Source organism: Aricia agestis, chromosome 6, assembly GCF_905147365.1.
Source record: "Aricia agestis chromosome 6, ilAriAges1.1, whole genome shotgun sequence".
Classification (NCBI taxonomy): Eukaryota; Metazoa; Arthropoda; class Insecta; order Lepidoptera; family Lycaenidae; genus Aricia; species Aricia agestis.
This window is the reverse complement of record NC_056411.1, coordinates 13,142,513-13,150,485: the sequence shown is the minus strand read 5'-3', so window position 1 is coordinate 13,150,485 and position 7,973 is coordinate 13,142,513.

The window sequence follows — 7,973 nt, the reverse complement described above, 5'->3', positions numbered from 1 at the left end:
TTGGGCCTAAGCTTAAATTTAAATTTATTTTCTTCTCTTTCTCATCTTGATCTCAATAAATTTTTGTTATTTAAATAATGTGTCAGTGCAAATAATGTGAATTATAATATTATATAGTTAGCTTTTTGAGTAATCTTCTTGTGTGTTAGCTGCTAGTGTAGGGAATAATTAAAAACGTTAGCCGCTAGCGTAGGCGATAATTTATATAATAGTATCAGTGGCGGTTCTCCCAGCATATTGAAGGCACAGACTGGCGAACGACCAACTCAACAGGTGGTGACTACAAATTCTCATAAAAAAGCAACCAAATTATTAAACGCTACTTAAACATTAGGGTCTACTCACTGTTATCTCCACGCTGAATTGCAAAATTACTCGCCAGCGTTTTTCCTTTTATTAATAAAATTTTTTGCCTACTTTAAGGTGCCGGTTGGCACAACATAAAGCAACCGCAGACGACATGTCGTCGCGACACTACTGGTTTCTATGTATTTCTATGAAATGCCCTGCCCAATTAGCGACACGAAGCTAGCGACACTTATTCATAGAAATACATAGAAACCAGTAGTGTCGCGACGACACGTCGTCTGCTGACACTTCAAGTAGCTGGCTTCCAACTTGTACCAAGGCCAACGCTAAAACACAGGCGGACGCGGGCGCGGGCGCACGCGTCAGAAGACCGCCGCGGGCCACGAATCCGCGAGCGGGCCACCCGTCGCGTGCGCCCATCTTATTATCGCTGCTAGTATAATTTTTATCTCGAGCGTGTACAGTTGTGCGAGTAAATTACCATACATTATTTACTAATTTATTATTTGGAAAAAAGACGGCAACGGAAACAACGTCGATTTCGAAAAGCGTGCGCCCGCGCCGTGTGCCCGTCGTACGCGCCTTCGCTGCTCATACTATTTTTCATTATACACACGCGAGCGTGCGCCCGCGCGGGTTTTAGCGTTGGCCCTTACGTTTGACGTAGCCTTATGTTGCTGTCCGTGTCTGATACGTTGGGAAAGCCACTTGACAATGACAGCGATATGGGTTAGCGTATGCCTGGAGTAAATATTTTTATCAATAAAGAAGACTTTGTGTGAGCTAGAGACCCAACAAATTTTAGTCTTGTAGATTTTGTCACTATAGAACTGCCACTGATTGTACTAGTCATGTATTGTAAGAAAAGAGGTAGACACTATTGCTTAATATTTAAGTTAGTGTATTTAAGTTAGTTGTTAAGAGTGCAGGGGCTCAGGATCAATATTTTAGCGTTCCATATTCCACTATCGAGGGAAATTTAATAATGATAAGAAAATATATTACTTATATAAATAAATAAAAATATATAATTAATTACCATTGTATAAAAGTACCATATTATAAAAATAAGTACGATTTCCGTTATTCGTCTATAAATTAGAACAAATTCTCTTTAGCATTTTAAAAATTATTGTGTAAAATAAATTGACTTTTGTAAATTTATAATTATTATGTAATGTTTCAATCTCTTGCAGAGTAGAACCTACCATCTATTAAATTCATAGTTATCTTAAAGAAAATTTCAAGTATTTAATACAGTAACATTAAAATAAGAGGTTGACGTCACTTTTAATTATGCGTAGAAAATTAAAGTAAGTATAGGAGTATTGTATTACAAATATAAAATATGCTAACGACACACACTAGGGTCGAAAATATGATAATAATGCTTTTAATGTTATAAATAATAAAATTCTCATTTATTCTAATAATACGCACTACACAATATGAAGCCGAAAATATATGTGTTTTAGAAATTAGAATATTCGTGTTATAGAATATTAGGCACCCTAAAATGTTTTTAAGTATATTAAGAAGCTTGTAGCCATCTCCACGCCTAGGCCGTTTATGAGTGTAATTGAAAGTTGAAACCAAATATTATTATGTTTAAAGAACCAAGAAGCGCTGAAATATTTGAAGGGTAGCATCTTATTTCCAAAAAATATAATGTTGAAGTAAATATAATTTAATAGCGCATAGTATGGGCCTAGGCATTTAGTTAACTAGAAAATTTAACTACCTGTCTGCACCGACTTTGCTAATTTAGTAGATGTTTACAGTTCTAAATATTTCCTGGTTACGCATAACCTTGTTAAAAAAATAATAAATAATCGTTTTCAGTATGAAAATATGCAAATTATAAATAAAATTAATTATATTTATGTATGTCGTAAATTTTATGATTATGAATTATGCTTATCTCATGATAAGAAAAATGGAAAAAATGTTGTTGATAAATTACTCTAAAATTTACTTATGTGTATCTTTTAAAAGCACGTAAGGCCCACTTGCGCTAGACTGGGTTAACCCGCTTAACTCTGAATTATACTTCGAATTTAACCTCGAGTTAATTTTTTAAATTTTTAGCCCACCGATGTCGGAGGATCAACTAACTCTGGGTTAGTAATATCAAAACTGAGATTTTTCGGTTATGACTTATGTACTTTGTTGTGTTCAGTAATAGGTACCGGTTTTATTTTGTGTTTAACCATAATAAATTATCAGTGCTTGTTATCTGATGATGATGAAGAAATTATCGAATACTCGTATTACAGAAGGATTGTAGAACGGACCGATCTGTTTAGGGTCCCGTATGTACTCACAAAGAGACAAAGATTTCCATCCGAATATTGTGATGTAAGTATGCTAAGTACAGTTTATCGAAAGCTTCACTAACTTAAAGTTTCAATCATTTTATATACTTACCTAAGTAAAATATAATAAAAAAAATCTTACTCGCTACGTATTGATAACATAAACGATGAAATCTGTGCACAGCTATTTGTTTTACAAACAACATCAGCAAAAACATGAGAATGAAAGAGATCGATATATCTTTGCCTCGCCTTTTGGACTTGGTTTTTAAAATGTATTTAAGTCCAATTTTACGACGTCGCATTGTAATTACGACTTTCAATGTTATGGCTAGAGCTATTTATTTTGAGGTAGCTAGAGAAAAGCCGTGGGTTATGAGTAGGTACTATAAGTACTATAATATTGTATTTTCGTAATTAGGTGCGTACTAAGTGTTGTAGCAATAGCTGCTAATAATTTCAATTACATATATCGATGTTGCACATTTTAAACGCTTTGAGCAATGTATCATCAAACAACTGTGTGGTGTACTGTATTTAATAAATGTTCTAAACAATCACGGGTATTTTTATTGAATAAATTCTCCGACTGAATATATTTGATATATGAGTGATGTGACGAATGCATTTTACAAAAATAATGAGCGAATCAAGTTGATAATGTAGGTATATATACGTTAATAACAAGTTGCATACAAATTATTGTATTACCTTATTTAAAACTGACTGCAGTTCGCGTATTGTGTTTGTGTTACTTATTACATATTACGCAGACTGCTGCAGTCGCTTTCTTCAGATTCGATCTATCGGCAAAGTTAAGAGGATACACCAAGGGCGAAAGGAATTGAAAATAGGTATTTGAAAATGTATTGCTGTCTCACCAATCTCAAGTCTCCCAACGCAGAGCGCGATAGAGACAACACGACAAAAGTTCTAATAAAAGAACAGAAAATCTTCGATACGTTGTCCGCTGATTCCTTCTCCAAAACTTAACTGATTAAAGTACTTTTTTCATTAAGAATTAAAGCAAGGCTTGAGCTGTGTTCCTATGTTTTTTTTTTTTTGTATATTTTCTCCAGTTTTGTTTTCTGGGTGTTTGAACACAGAGGAAAATCTGGCCATTTTTTGGGTTTTTGGACGTTCTTATCCCTTTTAATAATAAAATTATGAAAAAAAAGAAAACATAGGGACATGCTAATAGTGGCCATAGATATTCAGGAAAAAAATCATAACTCTACCGGCATTATCCAGGGAGGAAACAGGGGACAACGTTTGTATGGAAAAACGGCGGTGTGGACTCCTCTTAGGCCCACTTGCGCTAGACTGGGTTAACACGCTTAACTCTGAGTTAAATTATACTTCGAATTTAAATTGACATCATATCTTGCACCACCAAGATTTAGGAGTTAACCTCGAGTTAATTTTTAAATTTTTTAACCCACCGATGTCGGAGGGTTAAATCAACTAGCTCTGGGTTAGTAGTATCAAAACTGAGTTTTTTCGGTTATGACTCATGTAGTTTGTTGTGTTCAGTAATAGGTACCGGTTTTATTTTGTGTTTAACCATGATAAATGATCAGTGGTTGTTATCTGATGATGATGAAGAAATTATCGAATACATTAGTTCGGACTCGTATTACAGAAGGATTGTAGAACGGACCGATCTGTTTAGGGTCCCGTATTTACTCACAAAGAGACTAAGATTTCCATCGAAAATTTCGCCTAGAAAAAGAAACTGTTCTCTTTTTATTAAATAAAATTGAAAATAATTGCAATATACAAATGAGCATAAAAAGTAAGTTCCTACCAAAGTTTAATAATAATAAATATTGGATTAGTGCGTCTTTAGTGAACTCCTTCATAAATAGGTAGACTAGATAAACATTGGACACAAGTGTTTCTTCCCAATTTTTATCATTTTCCGCTTAATTTATTTGCACAAAATATCACAACACGCACGCATAATGCGACATAGAACCACGTGTCATTTCAAATCTGATATAAGGAGATAGCCTTATTTAAAGTACTGTGGAGCGAGAGAGAGTAGTACACTTAAATTATTCAGCATTCGCTCTATCATATTTGGCTGGATGTAAAAAGAATGAATGAACATGACATAAGCCCGGGTTAGTTGACTCTGGGATAAATTCTTCTGGTGCAATATGTAGTATGAGTTAAAAATTAAAAACGTTAACACTGAGTTAGTAAGCCCCGGGTTATTTATTTAACTCAAAGTTTTGGCGCAAGTGGGCCTTAAACGGTAAACCATCGAGATATAAGTTAATCGTTTTATTGTTAAATCCCCCGCATGCACACTTGCACAGTGCACACATACAAAGTGTATGTGTAAGTGCTAATGTATCGTTATAGCCGAGCGCCAACTTCGTGGAAATTTAATTCAAAATGTATTAAAATTTAATAGCATACCTATGCAACTATTTAAAATTATCTTGGAATCTCACTTAGAAATATTTAATCCTTACCTACCTACTCAAAACAAAATAGGGCCCACCACCATTTTTTCACAAAAAGTGTTAGCATGTCGCTTCAGACTTATTTATGGACAAGTTTAAGTGTTTTACCGTTACATGTTTATGAGTTTTTATCGATCTTTTGAACAACACTTTTTTTTAATTTTTAGCCTCAAGTGGCCAGTGGCCATAGGCAAAACAAGTTAAGTAGGTAAGTAAAAATCACCCAATGCAGAATTTCTTATTCAGTGGTATTCCGACTATCATTACAGGCGTTTTTGTTTCGTTTCACTGTTTCAACTGGGTTATTAGAGCACGTTATAATGCCACGTATTCGGAACCATATGAGCATGGAAAGTGCTTCAAGACCTGTGGTATTGCTGCAAGACGGAGAGCCACAGCGAGCAGTAGCATTACGACTTGGAGTATCACGACGAGCGATCAGAAATGTGTAGGAACGCTATCAGGAGAATCTGGTAGTGTAGCTAGGAGACCCGGATCAGGAAGAACATGATCCACAACTACTCAAGAGGATCGATACCTTCGTTTGTCTGCTCGTAGAGAGCGCACAGTCACCGCCCGTGCTCTACAAAATCGACTCCGGCAAGCCACCTGCACCGGTATGCTAGTAAGCGACCAAACGGCCCGCAATAGACTGCATGAAGACGGACAACGATCCAGAATGCATGTTGTTCGCATTAAGAGGACTAGTCCACACCGCCCTTTTTTCCATACAAACGTTGTCCGACCTCATATCGTCCTCTATGCACAATGTATGGGCAATAATTTTATTCTTATGCAGGATAGGTAATGCTCGTGCGCATACGGCTCGCCACACACAGAGGGATCTATCTGAAGTCAATATCTCCGTTTTACCGCGGCCGTCAATGAGCCCCGACCTCAACCCGATCGAACATTTATGGGACCAGATGAAAAGAAGCCTAAAAGTAAATTATAGTGAAGTGCATAGTGAACAGGACCTCATAAACGCTTTAAAAAACTGCTGGAAGCATATTATACCCACTTAAAATGTCAGCCACTTAATTGAGAGTGTCCCAAACAGGGCCTGTACCACTAAGCGGTTTTGAGATTCAATCAATCGTACGAGAATGTTGCGTCCTTCTCTAACAAACGTGAAATGACGTTGTTAGAGCAGGACGCGACATTTTCGTCCAGACAGAGCACGACCCACTCCAATCTCCATACTAGAGATATGCCTGTGTAACCAGCCCTATTCCTCAAAGTAACAAAAATCAAAATTGCCAAAATCAATTTTATTTTAAAGGGCATTGAGTAACTTTGTATGGACCTGTGGCGTCATTTTTTTTTCCAGCGGCCAGGGATTAAACCAATACTATTTTGTAGCACTACTTTAGAGAAACATATACCTACTTATTAGTAATAAAAATTGTTCTAAGTAATATCGGAGCTGAGCTACGATTATTTTAGTATATTTATTTTTGCGCCTTATGTTCACAAAATCAATAGTAATTAACGTTACTTTATAGAGCTATCCTTAACAAACAGGTATAGAAAGGGTATATTAATCTGTTGGGTATATATTTCTCACTAGCTATTGCCCACGACTTCGTCCGCGTCAAATCTATACATATAATAAAACTGTAGAAATGACAATTCTGTACATTAAAGATATCCAAAAAATAATAAGCGGGGGCTGTTACTACATCGCTATAGAAGCCAAAACTGTGGTTAGTTTTTGGTCTGTCTGTCTGTCTGTCTGTCTGTCTGTCTGTCTGTCTGTATGTTTGTTCCAGCATCACACGAAAACGACTGATCCGATTTGAATGCGGTTTTCGCAGATATATTTGTCTTCTCCCAACTTAAAATCTGGTGTACAAAAATTTTCCCCCCACCTCTCCAAGGGGTCAAAAGAGGGGGTAAGATTTTGTACCAAACTTTTTTCTTTAACACGAAAACTACTGATCCGATTTGAATACGGTTTTCGCAGATATGTTTATCTTCCTCCAACTTAACATCTGGTGTATAAATTTTTCCCCCCTCACCCCTCTAAAGGGACCAAAGAGGGGGTCAAATTTTGTATCAAACTTTTTTCTTCAATGGACTAACTTCATATTATTAACTGTATTTTCCAATTTAACATCTGGTGTATAAAATTTTTCCCCCACCCCTTTAAGGGGGCCGAAGAGGGGGTCAGATATTGTATCAAACTTTTTTTTTAACATGAAAACTACTGATCCGATTTGAATATGGTTTTCGCAGATATATTTGTCTTCTTTCAACTTCATATCTGGTGTATAAAATTTTTCCCCCCCACCCCTCAAACGGACCAAAGAGGGGGCAGATTTTGTATCAAACTTTTTTCTTGAATAACCTTACATCATATTATAAACTGTATTTCCCAATTTAATATCTGGTGTATAAAATTTTTCCCCCCCACCCCTCAAACGGACCAAAGAGGGGGCAGATTTTGTATCAAACTTTTTTCTTGAATAACCTTACATCATATTATAAACTGTATTTCCCAATTTAATATCTGGTGTATAAAATTTTTCCCCTCACCAGGGGACAAAAGAGGGGTCAAGATTTTGTATAAAACTTTTTCTCCCCCCCCCCCCCCCCCCCCTCCTGGTAATGTTGCTAAGGCTTTGCCCCTGCCCTTACTTGGGGGGGGGGGGGGGCTGCGCCCCCCCAAACCCCCCGCTCCTGGTAATGTTTCTAAGCAAAATGGTGTTGCGTCGTTAGTGTTGAGTTTTACTTCTCCTTCTTTAGAATCAAAGTAAGTTATTCATTAAAAGTGAAATTAATCTAACCAAAACTAAACATCCAGATTTTGCGTGTCGTTTGATTAACATGCGGGAGGCTTTGCCCCCGGCCGGTACTTGGGGGGGCTGCGCCC